The following is a 24,832-nucleotide window of genomic DNA, read 5'->3' as shown; positions in this document are numbered from 1 at the left end:
ATGAAGAATTACATGGAACATGGAGCAAGTATGGCAATGTTTTCACATGAACCAACTTGAATCATGGTTTTCACTAACTGGTGTGATGTAACTAATGTTGCACTATATATCTGTGATACATTTTTATTTCATGTACTGAAATTTATCAGTGAAATAAAATTGATATTTTCACTGTTTCAAACAGTGAAAATATCATTTTTATTTTTCACTTGTACGGAACTACACTTGAATGCAAAAGAATTAATCATAACAAGAGCTGTCAGTGGACAGTGCGCTCGACTATTCTCAGTGCTTGATAGTATAATATAAGCAATGAGTAAAACTTTAACATTACAATAAGCATATTCTAAATCGAAAAGGGGCCATAATTCAGTCAAAATGCTTGATAGAGTTGCCTCCTCCTTTTTACAGACTGGGGTCATGATGGTAAACAAGTATGCAAAATATGAAAGCAATATCTCAATGGACTTTGAAAATATTTGGGGTGGTACGCAAACTTTAACATTTATTATAAGTCGAAAAGGGGCCATAATTCAGTCAAAATGCTTGATAGAGTTGCCTCCTCCTTTTTACAGACTGGGGTCATGATGGTAAACAAGTATGCAAAATATGAAAGCAATATCTCAATGGACTTTGAAAATATTTGGGGTGGTACGCAAACTTTAACTCGCCAGGGCGAGTAGGATAGCTCCCCTATTCTTCGAATAGTCGAGCTAAAAAGCAAAAAAATTCTTGCAAAATATATTTGTTTTGGGCTTAATGCCGCTTTTCAACAGTATTTCAGTTATTTAACGGTGGACAGTTAACCTAACCAGTGTTTCTGGATTCTGTACCAGTACAAACCTGTTCTCTGCAAGTAACTACCAACTTCCCCACATGAATCAGAGGTGGAGGACAAATGATTTCAGACAAAATAATGCAAAATATAGTTACTTCAGTAAAGATATAGAATGTATAAAAATACTAACAGAATCATAAATATATACATTCTATCATAATAACATGTAAAAGAAATCAAGAAACGTAATAAAACTATTTACGTTTTTTTTTACTAAGATATCCTGATGTCATGACATTATCACGTCAAGTGCAATGCACATGATGTTGCGCATACAAACTGGATATAATTTGGTTAAAACTATTAAAAATACATAAAATAAATAGAAACTTAATTTGTTTCTGTGTAAGACCAAAATATATTTCACTTATGAACACCATAATTTACATTTAAATATTGTGTTTAATAATTAGTGGTCACTCAGTGAAATATATTTCGATCTTACACTAAAACAAACAAAATTTATATCCCCTATGTGTTACTATTGTAGATGCAATACAAGCATGTGACATCAAAATTGTTAAATGCTTTATTATATATCTTGCATTTATACTACTGGTTCATAAATAGACCAGATCAGATCAAAGTCTTGTCTAATTAAACAGACTTATCCTTGTACAAAGTCAGGCTATATAAGTTAAAGGCACCTTCGTGAAACATCACCTGTACCAAATTTTTGTACTTTAGTAACAGTCTTACACCAATGACATATGTATACAGACGTTAAATTTCAAATAATTTTTTACTTTATCCTCCAAATTACTCTTACCGGTACTTTAAAATTAATTCAACATTAATTTTGTATCTTATATTTCTCCTTAAAAAAAATTAATGAAATTATTTCCCCAAGGTGACAGTCTTCACTTCTGAAAATCTCACAGCCCAATACATTAACCAATTACCAATTAATTATTAACTTACAATATCTGAATGTTCATTATAAGATTACTTTTACAAAATGACTTACATTACTACTGAGACACTGCACAGTAAAACATCAGTAATCCAATGTATTGAAAGAAACACAAGTTGTAACAATACGAAATGTGAAAAATTCAAATATTTAAAAACATGACACCCACTCACAGAGAAGCAGTCCAACAATGTCAGCTGTTTGACAGTGTCAATAAATTCCACAAATAAGTGCCAGTACAAAGATGAGTAAATAATGTAGGCCACTTAATGACAGATCTTCCTCTGTAGTCCCACCAGCCAATACTTTGATACCAGAACTACCAGCCACAATAATGTTTCTCTGTAATGTCTTAGACTTCAGCCTGAAAATAGACAGGAAAAAAGTGAAATTCAATACTTTGTTGTTACACTCAAGTTTCAAGCATGCTGTTTTATAGGCCTATAAATAGCTAATTGTGGACAATTTCATAAACATTTCTAAGTACAAATTGTTTTCTTTCATTTTAAAGAAAACCATGAAAATAATATGCCATGGCAGGACAATATTGGAATTAATCTTTCTAACAAAGAACCTACTGTTTAAACAATACATAGTTAATATATGGTAACAAATGAGATGGGAGTGTGGGGAGGGGACCTCGGGGCTATATCATTTTTTTTCTTGGTCTGTCCATCAGTCCTGTATTTACAAGATAACAGTAAATATATTCATTCCGATGTGCTTAGGTCATTAAATATGTCTTAGGTGGCTGAAAACATCAACAGAGAGAACTGAAGGGAGCTTGCATAAGTGCTCTCTTTGTATGTAGAGACACCCCTCCTTCCATCATCCATTATGACCCAAAACACTTAATAATAACTCCACCAGAGGGATTTTAATATGATAGCTGACAACAAATGAATGTGAAGGGTATTTGAAGTACCGTAACTCTTTCTTGAGCATTTATTAAACTTTATGTCTTTTAAAACTTTATTTAACACCTAAGACAGTAACAAAGAGAAATAAAAGAAACTAGATACAATGCTAGATGGCAATTAGGGGAAGCAAACAGCTCAAGAACTATAACTCCATTTTGTATAATCAAAAATCTTCCTTTTAACTTGTTTTTTCATATTTTTGAACATTTAATATAATAAATCATCTTGATAAAATGAAAATTAAGGTTCTGCACAGCTGGACTGAGATCACTAAATTATATATGGTTCTTCTCTAATCTGATTATGTAATTTATTGTTCTACCTTAAAATCACAAGGTAAGTTTTGAGTAGTCAAACAATGTTGTGTAAAAGACTACTTGAAAATGTTTTTGGATTAATACACCAATATCAATCATCAACAGAGCTACTCACATTAGTTTGACCTTGTGAATATTATCCAGAATTATCTTCAGAACTTGACAAAGCAATGAAATGCAGCTATGAACTTTAAGCAGCAATGAAATGCAGCTATGAACTTTAAGCAGCTATAAAACTTTAAGCAGCAACAAAATGCAGCTATGAACTTTAAGCAGCCAACGAAATGCAGCTATGAACTTTAAGCAGCTATGAATGCAGCTATGAACTTTACACAACTATGAAATGCCAATTCTTATCAAAATGAATAAGGATGTTCCTATCAAATCATTTTTTAAAAAAAAATGTGCAAAAGTATTAGTATTGTTTCAAGCCCCACCCTTCATGATGCTTCAAGCCTCTCCCCACCCCAATCAATACAAGTGATGTTCAAGCCTCTCTCCCTCAATACCAGTGATGTTTCAAGACTCTCTCTCCCAACACAGTAGATGCCTTGATAGCCTAGTGGTAGTGCATTCGCTTCGAGTGCAGGAGGTTGTGGGTTCGATCCCCGGCGGTGTCATACCAAAGATGTGAAAAATGGTACCAGTAGCTCCCTTGCTTGGTGCTCAGCATTAAAAGGGAAACTGGCCTCTTCTCTTATACCCTCATGGCGATGGATTCAATCAGGAATGAGGTGTCGAGAGTGATTACTATAAGTTGTAGAACTTCCTTCACAATCGACCTAAAAAAAATTATGTATAAACTAACACAGCAGATGATTCAAGCCTCTCTTCCCAATACAGTAGATGCTTTAAGCCTCTGTCCCCCAATTCAAGTGATGTTTCAAGCCTTTCTCCCCAATACCAGTGATTCTTCAAGCTTCTCTCCCCAAATACAGTAGATGCTTCAACTTCAAGCCTCTCTCCCCAATACCAGTGATGTTTCAAGCTTCTCTCACCCAATACAGCCTCTCTCCCCAATACCAGTGATGCTTCAAGCCTCCCTCCCCCAATTCAAGTGATGTTTCAAGTATCTCTACCTAATACCAGTGAAGCTTCAGGCCTCTCTCCCCCTATACAGCAGATGCTTCAAGCCACCAGGGATGCTACAAGCCCCTCTCTTCGCAACCAATACCAGTGATGCTTCAAGCCTCTCTCCTTTCTAACAAATACAACTGATGTTCAAGCCTCTCTCCCCCGATATCAGTGATACTTCAAGCCTCTCTCCACTAATACATTAGATGCTTCAAGCCTCTCTACCCAATACGAGTGATGTTCAAGCCTTTCTCCCCCCGATACCAGTGATGTTTCCAGCCTCTCTCCCCCAATACAGTAGATGCTTCAGCCTCTCCCCCAATACCTATGATGTTTCATGCCCCTCTTGTCACAGTAAATACCAGTGAAGCTTCATGCCTCTTTCCCCACAAAACCAGTTATGTTCAAGCCTTTCTCCTTCAAAACCAGTGATGTTTTAAGCCTCTTCCCCAATGTCTCTCTCACCGCAACAAATACCAGTGATGCTTCAAGCCTCTCTCCCCCAATACCAGTGAGGCTTCAGGCCTCTCCCATCGTAACCAATACCATTAATGCTTCAAGCCTCTCCTCCAATACCAGTGATGCTTCAAGCCTCTCCCCCCAATACCAATAAGGCTTTAAGCCTCTCCAACCACATGATCCAATACCAATGATGCTTCAAGCCTCTCTCCCCCAATACATGTGATGCTTCAAGCCTCTCTCCCCCAATACAGGTGATGTTCAAATCTCTCTCCCCCAATACAGGTGATGCTTCAAGCCTCTCTCCCCCACCAAATATAGGTGATGCTTCAAGCCCCACTCCCCTTTATACAAGCCTCTCCTCCCACTCAATATGGGTGATGCTTCAAGCCCCCCCCCCCCCCCCACCCCCACCAAATACTGGTAATGCTCCAAGCCTCTCACCCCAATCCAGGTGAGGCTTCCAAGCCGCTCCCCCACCTATCCCCCAGCACGACTGATGCTTCAACTCTCTCCCCCACTCTACCATCTATAATATTGATACATATCTAGCCCCTCTCTATTCCCTCCCCACCCAACTTCCATACAAATCTATAACATGTATACATATCTGTCTATACATTCATCAATGTTACAATGTTAGGTTTGTGATGAGTTAATTAAACCTTATTGATTGGAACTTGTTAATGGCTGCTCACTCACACAATCTCAAACATCAGGACATCCCGCACAATTGCTTGCACAGTCAGGAAAAAAACTTTTTTTATATTTCTATTCTTCTGCTTTCACAGCTGAATCTTTTCCAGTTGCAAAAGTCAAATTTTAGCAAGACTGTTGAATGTGATTGTTAAAAAGCCTGACAAGTCATAGTAAAGATATTCAAAACCATTGCATTATCAGAGTTCATTCAGAGGCTGTAACTGATAACTTCTAAAAAGTTATTTCAAACAGTTTTAATTAATTATGATATGTGTAAACTCTTAAGAAGAAAAACATTGCATGTTGAATAAGATTTATACTAGACTAAGAGGTGCTTTTGAGAAAAGCGCATGTCTCCCACAACTGCCTAATCATCTGAATAGTAAGTCTGTCTTTGTTTGTGGCCTATTGGTATTCACATGTTGGAGTAACTGGTCTACAATGCTGTATCGGTAGTGTTGGTAATCATGTTCAAGGGCCATAATTCCGAAGTGCCTGGGCCGATCTGGCTAGTTATCGAACTTGGCCGAGGACTTATGGTCAAACACATTTTGTTCAAGTCTGGTGAAGATCGGATGAGAAATGTTCGACTTAGAGTGCAGACAAGATTTGTGACACACACACACACACAGACAGGAGTAAATCAATATGTCTCCCACACCACTGTGTGGTGGGAGACATAATTATCTAAATTAGAAGAAAGAGGATTTTTTTTATTATTTCATTCGCGCTGTATCAATGTAGCTTTGTGGAATTTTCAAATTTACTGTCCCTTACCCCCATTATTCCCATTAAGTTCCCTGTCATTTTTTTTATTAGTGGTTTCTGACCTCCCAACGTTTTCACCCATGTTAGAAAACTCCATACCCGGCTGTAAGATGACTCTACTGCTGTAAATGACGTATAACAAATGTCTGTAGAGCAGATTCCTGCATTAATTGTTTTTACAAAAAAAACAACAAGAGCTGTCACAGAAGACATCAAGGTCGCCTATTTCAATGCCGGATAGTGAAATTGGGCACATCTGCAGAAGCTGGAGCTGTCACTGAAGTGTTTAATGACTCCAGTGTGGATAAAGATATTTGACAACAGCTTAAGCAAGGGGCAGGACGTGAAGTGGTAGCACACTTGGTTCAAGCGAGCGAAATGGTCGCAAACTTACAAAATGGCGGATATTTTCTGAAATCATGGCGTGTTCGCTTGTTTTTTTTATCAGGTAAGTGGGTTTCTATGGTATTTTGAACTCTATGGATATGTGCATGCATCAGTTCTATGTTTACGCCACACCCGGTTTTGCATTTCAGCGTTGTAGATTTCGAATTTCCGAAGTTATTGAAGTTATAAAATGGTCATGTTCATGTTTTGATATTTGAATTGCATCGTTTCTTGCCGTTTTTTACATTCTTATGATCAAACTAGCCTGTTTTGGGGCCCTTAAGCGAGAGAAAACAACTAATTGTGAAGAATTCTATAAACATTTGTCTCTGCATGTTTTAGGGATGGTGCTGTACCCAAATAAATCTTGTTCAAGCTCTTTTTTGTTGCAAACTTGTACTTCAAGCAATTTCTGTTGCAAACTTTTTCTGAAACAACTATCAGAGAATGTTTATTGTGCAACTCGTGTACATTTCTTTTCTGTTTAGGGTCGTACATTTTTATAGCATCAAATGGCCCTTTGATATTTTAATATAACTTTTGATAAAAAAAAACTTATCATGTTTTCATGAAACCTGGTAGGATTAGGGTTAGTGTTTCTACATAATTTTAACATCTTCCCTGTTTAGAGTTTCGGCTGTCTAGATTGCAAGCAGAAATAAAACAAAACTTTTGGCGATATTGTCTATAGGTACATTTTGTCTTTTGGATCTTGTCCAGCTATACACACTATACAGACAGCGACTTTAACATGCAGTTGGTTTTTTTTTTAGATCTTTTCAGGTCCAGATGCTATGAACATCAGACGCTATTATGACCCGAGAGCATGAACATGAATCCTCATTAGTTGGACAAACTACGCTTCATCAGAAATAACCGTTAGGTAAGTGTTATTGGTATCAAAGACAATATGTAAAATTTTGTAAGCCTATTCTTATTTTCTATTCCTATTCTGAACCAACAATTTTAGCAGCCTAAAATCAGATACATTTTTTTGCGTACTATTATAGTAAACACAAGCAATGTTGGTTACCAACCAGTAATGAAAAGTAAATTAATTGCAGTGCCATAATACAGAAGACATATAAGTATTGCTGCAGCAATGTATGGCAAGGACAAACATTGAAATGCCGTTTACTTGCAAAATTTATTTTAATTGTTAGAAAAAAAAAAACAAAAGCGTCAAGTGCAACAGTGTATAATGTTGTATGTTCAGTTCTTTATATTATATCAATTTTGCATTACATTGTAATATATTACACAAATTACCAGTGTTACTTTTTATTGCAGAGATCACAAGTTTAACCGAAGGAAAGGAAACGTACCAAAGTATAGAACATTAAGAAAATTGAATGATATACCAAGAGGTGTTCGACCAGTTAAGTCACATTACAGAGTTGACGAGTCCACTAAGACTATATTTTGAGCGAACTCACAAAGTAAAATACAGCGCAACAGTTACGCTGTATACAGTGGATTGAACTTGATAAACTGTAACAAGAAAGTGGTCAACTGCGATTAAATCGGTCTTCTCTGATAATTAACAAACATAATTATGATGTTTTCTGTTGATTGCCACCACAAATTTAAATCCAAACTCTACTGTTTTCAATTTTGCTGTAATAAAGTTGCTTGTGTCCAAGATTACATCTTTTTGGATACCGTGCAACTTGGGTTTTGCCTTTTCCGAAGTTGAATGTGGTACTTCTTCTTTCTGTTTAAAATCATTCAACTTTCCAATCAGAAGACTTTAAACAACAAAATTAAGCATGTGATAAAATGATGGGAACTACATTCATGTTTCAGCAGATGTTACACTGTAATATAGATGAGTTAAACATTTTATCTCAGTTTTACTCTCATTGTACAGCGTCCATGTGTTTTAGTGTTAGTATCGAATTATTTATTGTTTTGATACACAGTAGTATGACTCATAAGATATTCAAAGACGACGATTTATGTTTCAGAAACAAAATATGAACTATGCCGCATGTACGTAAAGGGGAATATTACATGTACCTTATCACCAACACTCAATAGCCTTGTTTCGTATTATGATCCTGTTATATCGACACAAGATAGCGCAGGTGGATAAACAACTACTATAACTTCTACTGAGTTCAAAACATTTTACATCTTAATCATATCTTAAGACTGGGATATATTATTTTGTACATTTTATCTAGAAATAAACATAACGTATGCATTTATGTCATTATGTTATTACATTATAAACGGGGTCCATTTTCTCGGGGAAATTAGCTATTATTAAACAAGTGGTAGAGTTCTAATATTCTTTTATTCCATTTTAAATAATTTCTCTCTTCAATAAATCCAACTCATAACAATTCATAGTATATAGTATCATTCCCTAAAGTTTCCAAAGTATTTCTTGCCTAAAAGATTAAAATATAAATTTTGACTAATTCTTGACCGGTGCCTAAAACAAAAAACCCAAATCTAACTCCAACTCAAAAACTGACTTCTTTCAACTTTCCCTCCAAACTCTGCAACATTTTCATTCACGCCCACTTCATACTTCAACCAATCACATCACATATACCTTATACTTCAACCAATCATATCACACACGCATACATTAAAACCTGACCAGTACTTGTCTACTCCAGTGGCTTATTACTTTCTGATACTAATTAACACTTACTAATTAAATTATTACCATATCAAATTCTGTCTGGAATATCTTTTGAAATACCAGACCAAATCAAATGCACATTATGTTAAGCTATAATTATATCTAGATAAGTAATAAACTGTAGAAAGGTAAGGGCATTCTGATAAAATAATGACTTAATGTTATTTTAATGATTTTCATTATAAAATATATCTAAAATATAGAACTGGTCACATTATCACTGTTATATATAAATGTGTTGTTGTTTCTTTCTATCAAAACTACATGTGCTAATATTTTACGAAAAACAGTTTTTATGAACAAATCATGTATCCTGGTAGTTTGTTGTTTCACGTGACGACAAATGACGTTGAAGCACAAACCGTGAACAGAATTTCTTTTCGCAAATACGACATTCCAGAGGAGAATTCCCATTGCTGTCTTAGTCCTGCATTTTTGCCTGAAAAATAAATTGAACAAGGAAATGCAATACTGTAGATTTCAGATCGGTTGAAATTAAAACACAAGTTTGCTAAATATTAGTTCGATTATAATATTTCTTTTATGTAAATATCTTTAACAAATTTTCTGTCAGTTATGAATACAGGTCAATGGAGCTGGGAACTTAGAACGCACAAGGCTAGTGCACACCATAGCAAAACATCGACCATATTATTTCACTGATCTTCCAAAATCACAAAAACTAAAAATAAGTCTCTGTTTTGTGCCCAAATGTCGTTATACATGATTAGAAATAGAATTATGAAATTTCGCGCTATCTGCTGCAACTTTGAGGAAATTTATGATTTGCCTCTTCAACCAGTTGCACAATAAACATTCTCCGAGAGTTGGACACTATTTTTCCAGAAAAAGTTTGCAACAGAGATTGCTTGAATCACAAGTTTGCAACAAAAACTAGCCTGAACAAGATTTATTTGGGTATAGCACCATCCCTAGAACAGAGCCAAACATTTATAGAATTCTTCACAATTTGTTGTTTTGTCTCATTTAAGGACCCCAAAACAGGCTAGTTTGATCATTAGAATATTAAAAACGGCAATTCAAATATCAAAACATGGACATGACCATTTTATAACTTCAATAACTTCGAGAATTAGAAATCTACAATGCTGAAACGCAAAACCGAGTGTGACGTAGACATAGAACTGATGCATGCACATATCCATAGAGTTCAAAATACCATAGAAACCCACTTACCTGATTAAAAAAACAAGCGAACACGCGATGATTTCAGAGTAAGTCTGCGACCATTTCGCTCGCTTGAACCAAGTGTGCACCCACTTCACGTCTTGCCCCTTGTTAAGTCTGTGTCATAAGTATTAAGTTATAACAGAGATAAAGATAAGTCTGTGTCAAACGTACTAAATAATAACAGAGATAGAGATAAAGTGTATCAAAACACAAAATATAAAGTATAAAAGGGACATGATATTTATTAAATGGAAACTTTCTGAAGAGTAATGCATCATGTGTCATATCATGTGACTTCTAATGTGGAATAACTATTTCAAGTTTGAATCAAATCTATTTAACAATAACTGAGACCAGGGTTCATACAGCCAAGTCGACAAAATTTTTAAGGACTTTTCAAGGACTTAACTTAGACTTTCAAGGACTATTCGACGGTGATAAATGAAAGAAATAGTCAATATATAGTTGGGAATTACAACTACATAATTATGGAATAATTCTTACAACAGAACACCAGTACCCTATGCCTAGAAATAAGCATAGTTAACCAAGCAGACATATTTTAATCGAATTATTTGAAAATGGATCGATCAGCTTTTTGTAGGAATTCAGCTTATCATCTGACATCAATGCACGATACAGTTTCGGTACTGTGAACATATCTAACAAAGAAGTTCCCGTTGAGCTCGATATTTTATGTTTCTCCAACTTTGCATGTGATTTTAGGGCGGATTCACCCATAGAGCCATTTGCAATGTTTGCACATCGCTTTGTGCCAGTTTTCGTGGTCCACCAACCACAGATACGTTAACAAATATTTTTTATTGAAAACATAGCTGTTTTTCTTCACCATTTCCCATATTTTTGACACCAGAAACAAGGCATACAGACACTAAATAGGAAAATGGGGAAAAAAATGGTAGTCGCATAATGGCGAATACAAATTGTCCTCAGTTTTTTTGCTCTGTAGAGCTAGTTTTCTTATTTTCTTTGCAATTTTTTTTGCTAAATTCACATGCCAGATCTATGCTTGACATGTAGGTAGCATCTTCATAATGAAATAACAACATGACAGAATTTTCATGGAAATTTAAATCATACACCACCACTACAATTTGGGGTCTCATTTTTTAGCTTATTTTTCAGTTTGTGTGTTTGACTGAAAATATTTTTCTTGCATCAAACATGACCCCAACTTTTCTTTTGATTTTTATTCAGCACTGACAATATTCTTCAAGAAAATATAAGTTACAGACATTTAAAATGGGTCCTGGTGTGTGCTGCGGTCATTGGAAATATGTCAATTTTATATATAACAAGTGAATGAAGTATTGCCATGCAATACAAGGTCCCCTACTGGAAGGCACCTAATTTTCTCTACTGCAGTAAAACATAATGAACTGATGATATCTGTCAATGATGTATAAACAATATTGTACTATATACACAATATGTTATAACAAAACACTTGGATTAAAATTTGCATATATAACAAGAGCTGTCCGTAAGACAGCCAAGCTCGACTATTCGAAATATTGCCACAGAAGCAGGAAATTATTACCCAAAATGTTAAATATCAAAAGAGTTTTAAGTTCGAAAGGGGACATAATTTGACCAAAATACATATCAGAGTTATGGGACTTGATGTTATCAACTAGTTTTATAACCCCGAAGAAACATGTTAAGTTTCAATTCAATATCTGCATTAGTTTTGGGGATAGTAACTTGCATGTAAAACTTTAACCAGAATTTTCTAAGTCCAAAAGGGGGCATAATTTGCTCAAAATACATGTTAAGAGTTATGGAACTTGACCCAGTGAGGTTGGTTATTGACCTAGAAAAAGAATAAATAAGTTTCAAAGCTATATGCCTTTTGGTAATAGCTGTATGTACTTGCACGCAAAACTTTAACCAGGATTTTCTAAGTCCAAAAGGGGCATAATTTGCCCAAAATACATGTCAGAGTTATGGGACTTGGTGCTATCAACTAGTTTTATAACCCGAAGACACATGTGAAGTTTCAATTTAATATCTGTAGTAGTTTTGGAGATAGTTACTTGCATGTAAAACTTTAACCAGGATTTTCTAAGTCCAAAAGGGGGCATGATTTGCCCAAAAGACATGTCAGAGTTATGGGACTTGACCCAGTGAGGTAGGTAATTGATCTAGAAAAAGAAAAAATAAGTTTCAAATCTATATGCCTTTTAGTAATAGCTGTATGTACTTGCACGCAAAACTTTAACCAGAATTTTCTAAGTCCGAAAGGGGGCATAATTTGGCCAAAATGAAGGTCAGAGTTATGGGACTTGGTGCTATCAACTAGTTTTATAACCCCGAAGACACATGTGAAGTTTCAATTCAATATCTGCATTAGTTTTGGAGATAGTAACTTGCATGTAAAACTTTAACCAGAATTTTCTAAGTCCAAAAGGGGGCATAATTTGCTCAAAATACATGTTAGAGTTATGGAACTTGACCCAGTGAGGTTGGTGATTGACCTAGAAAAAGAATAAATAAGTTTCAAAGCTATATGCCTTTAAATGATAGTTGTATGTACTTGCATGCAAAAACTTAACCAAGGTGTGACGCCGACGCCGACGCCGACATCGACGCCGACGCCAGGGTGAGTAGAATAGCTAGACTATTCTTCGAATAGTCGAGCTAAAAACCTACAGTTGTTTTCATATGGATTTTTTTGGGCCGAGTATAAAAAAGATATCATATAACTTATTTATATTAACAAAAAAAGGGAAATTAATCCTAAAAAAAAAAAAAAATTCTATATAATGTAAGTCAACAACGAACTCTACCAGGTAGAGATAGGTCAAAATACACCTATAAATTGGATGTAACATGCATGTTGTACCACAGAAAAGTGGTCTCGATTTTTCCCTACGGCCAGTAATAAAAAAGTTACAATATAATGTATTTATAGTAACAACAAAGGGACGTAATTCTAAAAACAAGGGTGGTGCCTCATGGTGGTGAACATTTGTGCCAAGTCACATCAAAATCCCTCCATGCATGAAGAAGAAATGCTCCGGACAAAGTCATTTTTGAATCTGACCTTTGACCTCTATGTATGACCTTGACCTTAGACCCAGGGACCTGGTTCTTGCGTACGACAATCCATCTCATGGTGGTAAACATTTGTGCCAAGTTACATCAAAATCCCTTAATGCATAAAGAAGAAATGCTCGGGACAAAGTTATTCTTGAATTTGACCTTTGACCTCTAAGTATGACCTTGACCTTAGACCTAAGGCCCAGGTTTTGCGCATGACATGTTGTCTCATCCAGTGGAAAATTTGTACCAACTGATATTCAAATCCTGTTTTGCATGACAAAGTTACAGACTGGATAGGAAAAAAATCCTATGACCTTTGATCTCAAAGTGTGACCTTGACCTTTAAGCTAGGGTTCTGGGTGTTATGCATGACACGTCGTCTCATCAATGGGAACATTTATGCCAAGTAATATTGTAATCCCTTGATGGACGACAGAGTTCTTTACCGGACAGGAAAAAAACCCAATTGACCTTTGACCTCCAATGGTGACCTTGACCTTTGAGCAAGGGGTCCGGGTTTTGCGCAAGACACGTTGTCTCTTCATGGGAAACATTTGTGCCAAATAATATCAAAATCCCTTCATGGAGTTATGGACCGGACAGGAAAAAAGCCATGTTGACATTTGACCCCCAATTGTGACCTTGACCTTTGAGCAAGGGGTCCGGGATCTGCGCATGACACTTTGTCTCATCATGGGGAACATTTCTGCCAAGTGATATTAAAATCCCTTAATGAATGACAGAGTTATGGATCGGACACGAAACAGACCCTGTTCATGCCATGTTGACATTTGACTGCTAAGTGTGACCTTGACCTTTGAGCTAGGGTTCTGAAAGTTGTGCACGACAAATCGTCTTAGTATGAGGAACATTTGTGCTATGTGATATTTAAATCCCTTCATGGATGGGAGAGTTATGGACTGGACAGGAAAAAAGCCCTTTTGACCTCCAATTGTGACCTTGACCTTTGTGCTAGGGGTCCAGGTTTTGGGCATGACACGTCGTCTCATCATGGGGAACATTTGTGCCAAGTAATATTAAAATCCCTTAATGAATGACAAAGTTATGGACTGGACATGAAATTGCAGACAGACGGAAGCGCATTCCTATAGTCCCCAAAACTGGTTTTCAACCAGTAGGGGACTAATAAAGAAGAACAGCTATTTAGCGTGTTGTAACCACAATGAAATACGATACGCATAATAATCACACATCGTGAAAACTGTAATTTAAACGTTTCATACTCAATACAATTTGTACGTTGTATGCAATGTGCTTTTTAAATGACATGCACATTTTTCACTACTTTTCCAATCAAAAAGAGATTATTCTGCTCGGAAGATTCGAGATTAAGGAAAAATAAGGACTTTTCCAGCGAATCTAAGCACTTTTTAAGTACTTTTCATTTTCCTGTAGAAATTCAAGTACTTTCAAGGACTACTTTTAATTTTTAAGTATTTTCTTTTGAAAAAATAGAGTTGTCAGTGCCCGCTGAATTGGGAAAAATAAGCGCGATAATTCCCAAAATTGGGAAAAACAGAACTATGTTTAATTTCCATACTAAGTGATATAAATCTGTACATTTCCTAACTGAATGTTGTTTGAAGAGTTTACATTTTTTCAAACCATTTTTGGATTTAAAATCGTGAAATTTTTTGGTGATAAAATTAATTAAGACATCAATACAACTTGTAAGAATTGTATTTATCAATTTTCACTTCATGCCCTTGAAATCTGATAACGTCCGAAATTTTGACTATCCGAAAATTGGTACAATCGCGGCGATTTTGATCTCCGATTTACCATAAATGATTAACTGGCATAATGGAACATATTTAAACCGACTGAAGTCCATATTTCTCTTGAAAATCGGCAATATTGTGATAGAGCTAAATGCTCAGCGACTGTTGTTGATGCGCTGATGGGGAATCAGCAAAATTGATAAATAACTCCAACTCTGTTTTAAATGTCTTGTATTGAAATCAACACAAATATAAATAACAAATAAATAACGAGTTCCTTCGACAATTAAATCTTGACTTCAAAATTAATGTCCAAACCGTTTTCCATATAAAAGTTTACTTTTTACACAACTACAGGTATTCCTGACATAAATTTCAACTCTGCAGAGATTGTCTCAGTTCTTACTTTCGAGTCCTAATATTTTCTCTTTTTTCTCTTCATTCAAAACCATGCTTTATATAGCATATTATGTTGGCAAGGAAACATATGCCAAAAACATTTCTAAACAAGTATTTAACAAGTATAGACTCTTACAGCGAGAATTAGTCAAGATAAATTTCAATTTGTATAACAGTTAATCATACATAATCATTATACCACTCAACATTATAATGAGCATAATAGCAATGTTTTTAACACAATAAATTTATACAGTAAAGCTAAAAACATATTAGGTCCAGGTTAAAACATGTCTGTAAATTAGTTAGAAATCTTCTAAGAGGATAATAATAAGTTGTTAACAAAATTGGATTTTCTGAAAATTCATATTCTAGTAAGATATTTTGAGAAATCAAAAATCAAGTAATAATTCCTGTGTTTAACTTTTGAGAGAAATATTGTCACAGAAAACCTTGTGACAATTCTCTCCTGGCACGAAAAACAAGCTCCGTCTGTTTTCATTACTAGTGAATATGTGAACATCCTGGTGGAAGTTGTAAACCAACATAATTTGGATCATCTGAAAATTCACCATCTATTTCTTCTAATAGATAAAAAATGCTTGGTATGTCTTGGTTCACCAACTTGCTTCCATCAAACTCGTCACAGTTCAGAGTGAAATGGTTTTCTTTTTCACATGATCCACACTTATTTTTCATGGCTAAACATTCCTTATAGTTATGGTATTTCTTGCTTCCACATCGTGGGGCAACTAAAATTTGGTTTAGCATGACGTTTCCTGTTTGATTGAGCGTGTTGTAAAATGAATACAAAAAAAAACTCAAATTCCTCTTTCACTTTCTCCACAAATTCTTTTCCAAGTTTTCCTGAGCTGTGATGACGATATGATTGTACAGCTGGCATCTGTGTTTATTGGTTTTGTCAAGTTCAGCTTTCAAGTTGCTGATTGATGCATTAAGTTTTTTTTTCGATTTCCAATGTTCTATTTCGCTCCTGAATTTTATTACATTTACTTTAATTTTCATCAACAGAATCGTTCAAGTTTTTGTTTTCCATTTTTAAATTTTTGTGTTCTGTCTTTGCATTTCCTTTTGTCCTTTTCGATGGCTCATTTCTTCCTCAATTTTCTGTTTTTGATAGAAACACAATGACTTATTTAAGTTTTTAACACTACTAAATTGAATTAATATGATGGCACTTTAATTTTTTCTATTTGAATATGAATATTGATGGTAATTCTTTCTTAAGTTCTTCATTTGTTGAATTAGCAAAGGGAAAAAAATTGTTATTTGAAAGCTCTTACTATGGTTATATTCAGCCATCGTCTTTGGTCACGCTGCTTCCTCTTTTCCGATTTCGTCCCTGAATTTTGTGTTGAACTGTGATCAGGTCGTCTTGAATAACACTGCCTGGCAAAGTGTGATGTTTTTGAGCATTGGAAACATCGCTTTCCAATAGCTGGACAATGTTGTTGGTGCCATCGCTGTTTTCTGTCATGACCACAGCGATAACATCTGTCTGCGTTCCATGGCTGACATGTATTTCCAAGGCTACTGTGGTATCCATTATGTTGGTCACATCGCTTTCTCCATGACCATCTCACAAAATGTTGGGACGTCATTTTTCCTGCTCTGTGTAGGTACCGGAAAAGTTACGGCAGGATAGAACTGCCATAATACGCGGCTTTCTCCACCATTTGTGATAGAGCTAAATTTCTCAGCAACTGTTGTTGATGCGCTGATGGGGATTTAGCAAAATTGATGAATAACTCCAACTCTGTTTTTTAAAAGTCTTGTATTGAAATTTAACACAAATATAAATAAAAAAATAAATAACGAGTTCCTTCGACAATTAAATCTTGACTTCAAAATTAATGTCCAACCGTTTTTCCATATAAAAATTTACTTTTTACACAACTACAGGTATTCCTGACATAAATTTCAACTCTGCGAGATTGTCTCAGTTCTTACTTTCGAAATCCTATATTTTCTCTTTTTTCTCTTCATTCAAAACCATGCTTTATATAGCATATTATGTTGGCAAGGAAACATATGCCAAAAACATTTCTAAACAAGTATTTAACAAGTATAGACTCTTACAGCGAGAATTAGTCAAGATAAATTTCAATTTGTATAACAGTTAATCATACATAATCATTATACCACTCAACATTATAATGAGCATAATAGCAATGTTTTTAACACAATAAAATTATACAGTAAAAGCTAAAACATATTAGGTCCAGGTTAAAACATGTCTGTAAATTAGTTAGAAATCTTCTAAGAGGATAATAATAAGTTGTAACAAAATTGGATTTTTCTGAAAATACATATTCTAGTAAGATAATTTTGAGAAAATCAAAAATCAAGTAATAATTCCTGTGTTTAACTTTTGAGAGAAATATTGTCACAGAAAACCTTGTGACAATATTTTGTTCGTCACGTGTTTTCGTGACGGTAACATTGATGCGATCTTGATCTTAAAAAGGATGTTTTTGATGTCATTTTTGCCAATTTCATGTTAGATATAAAATCTTATAATTTGAGGGGGAAAAACATCCCTTTTTGGGGGGAAAAATTGACAATTTTTTGGGAAAAAATGGCCTATTTTGGCAAGGGGAAAGTGCCGAAATTCAGCAGTAAAAATACACACAAAAAATCACTGACTTTTCAGGCAACAGCTCCAAATTCAAGTACTTTTCAAGGCTATGCAAACCCTGTGAGATAGAGCAAAAGTGCATAACCATTTGAATCTGAAATTCTACGTGAAAAGAGGATATAAACCATAACATACATGTATCGGTGTCAGCATTATGGACCTTGTGGCATATGGGGTACATGATGATGTGGAACAACCATTTCAAGTTTGAATCAAATCCATCTAGTAACCAAAGAGATATGGTGAAAATGCATCAAAATTAAACTGAAATTCCAAGTAAAAAGGGGCATAATTCATGAAATATTAGTGCAAGAGTTGTGGCCCTTGTGTCTTATGACGTGTGAGATGATATGGAATACTATTTTAAATCTGAATCAAATTAATTTTGTAATAACAGATAAATGGAAAGTGCATCAAAACTTTAACCTGAAATTTTAAGTAAAAAGGTGGATAATTCATCAAATATTGGTGCCAAAGTTATGGCCCTTGTGTTAAATAACATAGGTGATGATGTGGAACACCTATCTTAAATTTGAATCAAATCCATTTAGTAATAACTGAGATAGAGTGAAAGTGCACAGAAACTTTAATGTGAAATTCTAAGTAAAGAGAGGGATAATTAAGGTCCATTTTCATGATCGATCATCGAAAATAACCGGACAGAGGTTTTCAATCAATTTTCAATTTTTAATCATTTTTTTCATAATGTGTTTCCTGACATAATGGCAAACCACAACTAGCAAGTCAAGATTGGTCTTGTCAGAAGGTCTTTCCGACCCGGATTTGTTCCTGTAAACTAAAATATTTCCATAAGAGGCTGGGCATTGCCAGATCAAGGAAAAATCCATCTGGCACTTTAGATTTGTCTGATCTCTCACCATTTTCAGAAACTTTACTACAACCAAAAGAGTAAGTTACAGAGAGAGAAAAAAAAACAACAGAAAAACTATGTGAGTTCTGCTAAAGTAGTGCACTCCTTGAGCGACAATCAATTACTCAAAATTATAATTGATTGTTCCCGACATTTACGAGTAATTTTTTATTAAAATCGATCATTGAGGCATCAATAGGGATAATTCATGAAATATTGGTGTGAAAGTTATGGCCCTTGCGTCATATGATGTGGGTGATGATGTGGAACAGCTATTTTACGTTTGAATCAAACCCTTTCTGTTATAACAGTGATATAGTGCAAATGCATCAAAATTAACCTTAAATTTATGTAAACAGGGGACATAATTCGTGCAAAATTGGTGCAAGAGTTATGGACCTTATGTCATATAATATGGGTGATGATGTGGAACAACTACTTTTAAGTTTGAATCAAATCCATTTGGTAATAACTGAGATAGAGTGAAATTGCACCAAAACTTTAACCTGAAATTATAAGTAAATAGGGCGGATAATTCATAAAAAATTGGTGCAAGAGATATGACCCTTGTGCCATATGATGTGGGTGATGATTAGGAATAATTATCTAAAGTCTGAAACAAATTCATCATGTTATTACAGACAAAAAGAGAATGTGCATCAAAATTTTAACCAAGGTGCGGACACAGAAGGACGCTGACTCTGGTCGAGTAGGACACCTCTCCATACTTCGTAGGACAATAGGCCAGATCAAAGGGAAATCTTGTTAACACTTCAGAGACCACAGTTTAAAACTCGTGAGAATTGGTCAGAATCTTTGTCTTAGGTCAAGTTCAAATCTGGGTCATGTGGGGTCAAAAACTAGGTCACCCGGTCATATCTAAGGAACACTGAGCGGTCACAAAAGTTCACCCTTTGGCTCTGGTGGGCTAAAAAGGTATATTAATATATACATTGAATGTCGGAAAAGAACTGTATACAGGGGCCACTCTTTCTAACAGTTCAACATCTTTAAATCTCATCATTTTCGAAGCACTGTAACATGTCTTTGTTCTGTTGCATTTGCAATAATGTCCCAGTGCTGAAATTTCACATAACTATGTGGACCATAGTTTTCGGCAATTGTCAAATTAGTTTGACTATCCCAAAACATCTTATTATTTGGTCTACTTTAAATGCTGAGCACTAAGCAAAGGAGCTACATTTTTTTTCTACTGGTACCATTTTTCACATCTTCAATATGACGCAGCAGCCGGCAGGGGATCTTGTCTCTAATGTACATATACAGATGTCTTATATCATGTGGCTACTGTTTTATTGGGGGCTAACTAGAACTGTCTTTGATCCACCAACGTTCAATACTCTATGGACATTCGTTATTCATTATTCAAATATAGTTAATGCTTCCCTAATACGAAATCAACTGTGGCATCACCTGATCAGACAGTCAACCACACTTTCTTATCATCTCCTTCCACACTTAATTCCTTGTCTTCGTTACTTTCCTAATGCATTTTGATCATATTTTATTCAATTATTGGAGAGGCTGCGGGCTTAAAGGTGAACTACGATAATCTAGGCTATGTATTTCTCTCTAATAAGAGTATCAACACAACCTGGTGATACAACAACATTGGTGCATTCAGGCTACAAAAAGTCAAAAATCAATCAAGCAGTTTATATGAACAAGTGTTTCTCCCTGCAAACAAAAAGTTAAATTGACTCTGGGTTTGGGTGAAAGGCTGATACAGTCGATTCTACGTAAAAAAATCAGCCAAATTATTTGTTTCCTCAAGTTTTGTATTTTCATGCAAAAGGAGCATATCCTTAATGAAAGGGATTAGGTAGACACTTCGCTGTACCAAGGAACAAAAAATAAATTGCTACCATAACAAGGGTTTTCCATGACTTCTCTTTATATAAAGACAATGCTACTGATGTTATACATTGCTTGAAAGACCTGTAAAGGCAGTAGAAGGAACTTTTTTAATTTTTTAACTTTTCCCAATTTTCAAATATATATATGGGGAATTTCCTAATAAAATCACACTTTTGCAGACTGAAGATATTTCAAACTACTGCTACACCTGGTGACCCTCAGAATGATCTATAACTTACCGTAGATACCCATGTATAATGCGCAGTTTTTTGACCCCGGGACCACCTCCGAATCGTGGGTGCGCATAATACACAGGTATAGACAATTTTCCAACTTCAAAACAAGTTTGTTACCGATGTTCGCCATTTTGGTAAAGGGAAACTACTCCCCGTGCTTACTGTCACCGCTAAAATCTAAGATTGCCGTTACGTTCCGTAAAAGATCGAATGGTTTATTTTTCTTGCAAACAAAATTAATTTCATATAAATTTAAAAGTATTTTGATGAAAGAAATGTTAATAAATCACAAAAATTATGATACTAATTAAAGATCGAGAATTATCTTTAACCGAGATCAAACTGTGAACAACATAATTGACACGAGGTGACACGTTAATTGCCGGTAATTACTGACTATTTGATCGTGACAAAAAGACTATCACACCTTTTGTTATTGGTTTGAATTGAAAAGCTCATGTCATTTTGAAAGATACCATTCTGAAATATTGAATCAGCTGCTGTTTATTTATTCAAAATAGTTAATTAAAAAGGTAATACAACAAATAAAACAATATTTTACTGGTTTTATTTTCGAGAAAACAAAAATCGATAGTACCGCGAGACCGATGCTGCTCTCCGCCACGGAAATAAAATTTATTTGGGTCAAAATCGGGGGTGCGCATTATACATGGGTATCTACGGTATATGGTGCCTGCAAATCAAAGAGGAAATTACAGAAGTGTTTGATCAAATACTTCACCAAAATGTGGCACGGTTGGGGTTTGATTTAGTCTAAATAATCCATACGATGTTTGAATCTATGCGAAATGACCAATATTCAATATGTCATAGAAATATATTTCCCTGATTTACACTTTTCACCTTCATTTAAAATAACACATCTCAATCAATAAAGAATTCAAATAATTTGAGCACTAAAAAATATGCAGGTAACAAGCTGAGCAAGGCTCCCTTTCAAACCACTGTTTTCTATACCATTTTAATATTAAACAAGGAGCTGCCTTTTCAGAATGCAAAATCATGACCCCCAGGTGTATGACTATGTTCTATGAGGTTTGAAGTTTAAAGGTGAAGATCATATGAAGGTCAAAGTCATCCATATATAGGTCAGCTTGTAGCTCTTGCCACAAGGTTTGTCATGAGAGAGTATTAACTAAATTGGCTGTAGGACCAAAAATGTTGTTTGATTAAGGTTTTAAGTTTGAAGGTGAAAGTCATATGAGGATCCAAAGCATCTATATATAGGTAAGTCTGAGGTCTCGAGTGTGAGTATGAAATCGGGTTATTAATGTGGGCTGTAGGCAATTTGTTTCGTACAGACAGCCCCACAAACGGACAGACACACAGTACAGGCACTATATGCCCGATGGCATAAAAAGAGCATCTGGAGGGCATCAAGAGTCACTAGCCTTAAAAAAAGTTAAGAGATATAAGCAAGTACAAAAGTACAAGAGGGTCAAGATGACCCCGGATCGCTCACCTGAGTAATATGAGCTACATGTTTCAAATGTCAAACTGATGATTTTTAGAAATTTTTTGGAAGATTTTCCGATGTACAATCAAGTAACCCCTGGGGCGGGGCCAATTTTACCCAGGGGGTCATGATTTGAACAAAGTTTGTAGAAGTCTACTAGGCAATGTTACATATCAAATATCTAAGATCTAGGCCTTCTGGTTTATTTTTAGCAAATTTATGAAGATTTCCCTATGTACAATCAAGTGACCCCTGGGGCTGGGTCAATTTGACCCTGGGGGTCAAGATTTGCAGAAATTTTGTAGAGGTCTACTACGCAATGCTACATGTCAAATATCTAAGATCTAGGCTTTCTGGTTTATTTTTAGAAAATTTTGAAGATTTTTCTATCTACAATCAAGTAACCCCATGGGGCAGGGTCAATTTGACCCTGGGGGTCATGATTTGAATAAATTTTGTAGAAGTCTATTAGGCAATGCTACAAGTCAAATATCTAAGATCTAAGCCTTCTGGTTTATTTTTAGAAAATTTTTGAAGATTTTCCTATGTAAAATCAAGTGACCCCTGGGCAGGGTCAATTTTGACCTCGGGGGTCATGATTTGAACAAATTTTCTAGAGGTCCACTAGGCAATGCTACATGTCAAATATCTAAGTTCTAGGCCTTCTGGTTTTTGAGAAGAAGATTTTTAAAGTTCTTCCTTTCGGTTGCCATGGTAACCAGAGTTCTCCATGGAATTCAATTCTTTGAACAATTTTGAAAGGGGGCCACCCAAGGATCATTCCTGTGAAGTTTGGTGTAATTCTGCCCAGTGGTTTTCAAGAAGAAGATTTTTTTACAAATTGTTGATGCACGACGGACGACGGACATCAAGCGATCACAATAGCTCACCTTCCTATGTAAAATCAAGTGACCCCTGGGGCGGGGTCAATTTTGACCCCAGGGATCATGATTTGAACAAATTTTGTAGAGGTCCACTAGGCAATACTACATGTCAAATATCTAAGCTCTAGGCCTTCTGGTTTATTTTAAGGAAATTTTTGAAGATTTTCCTATGTAAAATCAAGTGACCCCTAGGGCGGGGTCAATTTTGACATTTGTGTGAATCTCATGAATGCTCACGCCAATGCCGGGGCGAGTAGGATAGCTTCCCTATTCTTCGAATAGTCGAGCTAAAAATATTCTGACTATCATTAAAATTACAGCAAAAATCTTAAGTATAAACAAGTTTGTTTTTTATTTGACCTAGTGACCTAGTTTTTGACCCCAGACTACCCATATCTGCACTTGACCTAGATTTTATCAAGGCAACCATTCTGACCAAATTTTATGAAAATCCAGTGTAAAATGCAGCCCCTATTGCATACACAAGGTTTTTCCTTGATTTGACCTAGTGACCTAGTTTTTGACCCCAGATGACCCATATTCGAAATTGACCTAGATTTAATCAAGGCTATCATTTTGAAAAAATTTCATGAAGATCAGTCGAAAAATACAGCCTCTATCACATACACGAGGTTTTTCTTTGATTTTATCATTCTGACTTAATTTCAGGAAAATCAATTGAACAAGAGCTGTCAGTAATGGTGACAAATGCCCGCCGCAGCACCTTGACCTTTGACCTGGTGACCTTGACCTTTGACTTGGTGACCGCAAAGTCAGTAGATGTGGTGTACTCAATAAGTACTATCAGCATGTGAAGTTTGAAGGTCCTGGGTGAAGTGGTTCGCGAGTGAAGTGCCTTCATGCAAAAAGTTAACGTTGGCCCCTGTGACCTTGACCTTTGACCTGGTGACCCCAAAGTCAGTAGGAGTGGTGTACTCAATAAGTACTATCAGCATATGAAGTTTGAAGGTCGTGGGTGAAGTGGTTCGCGAGTAAAGTGCCTTCATGCAAAAAGTTAACGTTGGCCCCTGTGACCTTGACCTTTGACCTGGTGACCCCAAAGTCAGTAAGGGTGGTGTACTCAATAAGTACTATCAGCATGTGAAGTTTGAAGGTCCTGGGTGCAGTGGTTCGCGAGTAAAGTGCCTTCATGCAAAAAGTTAACGCTGTGACGAACGAACGAACAAACGGACAGTTGAAAACTAATATGCCTCCCTTCGGGGGCATAAAAATACAGCCTCTATCGCATACACAAGGTTTTCCTTTGATTTGACCTAGTGACCTACTTTTTGACCCCAGATGACCCATATTTGCACTTGACCTAGATTTCATTAATGCAATCATTCTGACCAAATTTCATGAAGATCAACTGAAAAATACAGCCTCTATCGCAAACAC

At 35.6% G+C, this 24,832-nt stretch overlaps 1 protein-coding gene across 1 annotated transcript in view; it reads right to left on the bottom strand.

The window, feature by feature from the left end:
* Positions 1–24,832, bottom strand: part of LOC123550778 (tubby-related protein 4-like) — a 173,407-nt gene that overhangs the window by 109,888 nt on the left and 38,687 nt on the right. Inside the window, exon 2 of the mRNA XM_053540064.1 lies at positions 1,925–2,115. The gene's annotated coding sequence lies outside the window, so the exon portion shown is untranslated. The remainder of the gene's footprint in view (positions 1–1,924; positions 2,116–24,832) is intronic.

This window comes from Mercenaria mercenaria, chromosome 4 (genome assembly GCF_021730395.1).
Source record: "Mercenaria mercenaria strain notata chromosome 4, MADL_Memer_1, whole genome shotgun sequence".
Classification (NCBI taxonomy): Eukaryota; Metazoa; Mollusca; class Bivalvia; order Venerida; family Veneridae; genus Mercenaria; species Mercenaria mercenaria.
This window is presented reverse-complemented; position numbering and strand designations above follow the sequence as displayed.